The 919-nt window shown below is 39.6% G+C and overlaps 1 non-coding gene across 1 annotated transcript; it reads left to right on the forward strand.

Moving 5' to 3' along the window:
- The first annotated feature begins 466 nt into the window (after window positions 1–466).
- Window positions 467–538, forward strand: TRNAE-CUC (transfer RNA glutamic acid (anticodon CUC)). The gene has a single exon. It is a non-coding gene; the product is annotated as a tRNA-Glu (tRNA).
- Window positions 539–919: the final 381 nt, after the last annotated feature.

The following is a 919-nucleotide window of genomic DNA, read 5'->3' on the forward strand; positions in this document are numbered from 1 at the left end:
CACTTAGGGCTAGGGTTGCACTTAGGGCTAGGGTTAGAATTAGGGTTAGAATTAGGGTTGCAATTAGGGTTAGGGTTGGAATTATGGTTAGAATTAGGCTATGTGCACACGGTGCGGATTTGGCTGCGGATTCGTATCAGTTTTCCATCACGTTTACAGTACCACGTAAATCTATGGAAAACCAAATCCGCTGTGAACATGGTGCGGAAAATACAGCGCGGAAACGCTGTATATTCACACTGAGTGAGTATAAATACATTTAGAATCTATATTATTAACTATATGTAGAATATGTACTGTTTTAGTGTCATTTTGTGCCATTTTGGTTGGTGGTGTGCCCCGGGATTTTTTAAGTATAAAAAGTGTGCCGCGGCTCAAAAAAGGTTGAAAATCACTGCTGTAGTCAAATGACATACATGGAACCAGAGCTACCACATAATTCAGACATTGGCAATAGTGCTCAGCTTCCCTGGTGGTCTAGTGGTTAGGATTCGGCGCTCTCACCGCCGCGGCCCGGGTTCGATTCCCGGTCAGGGAATGAGATTTTTGTTTGTGTGTGGATTATTTGTTGATTAATATATTTGTGTTTCCTTGTGTTGTTTTTGATAACTATGATCTTGAACATATATTAACTATGTATCAGATCTGTACATAAGTGTTTTGTATATATGACATTTTATGCACAGTAGTGAGGTATATGGGACTCCTCGGTATTTTCAGTCTCATCTCACTCTCATTTGATCACATAGTTATTGACTACAAGGTATTTTCCATTTGTTATTCTTGATATGAAACGTATTTGTTTATTGAAGTATAATTCTTTATTTCATTCCAGACTCGCAGAAAAGAAAGGCGTGTCACCAGTGGCACCTACTGTCCATAGCTGGTATAGCATCCACCATGTACTGTATTTGTCACC

Source organism: Ranitomeya variabilis, chromosome 2 (genome assembly GCF_051348905.1).
Source record: "Ranitomeya variabilis isolate aRanVar5 chromosome 2, aRanVar5.hap1, whole genome shotgun sequence".
Taxonomy (NCBI): domain Eukaryota; kingdom Metazoa; phylum Chordata; class Amphibia; order Anura; family Dendrobatidae; genus Ranitomeya; species Ranitomeya variabilis.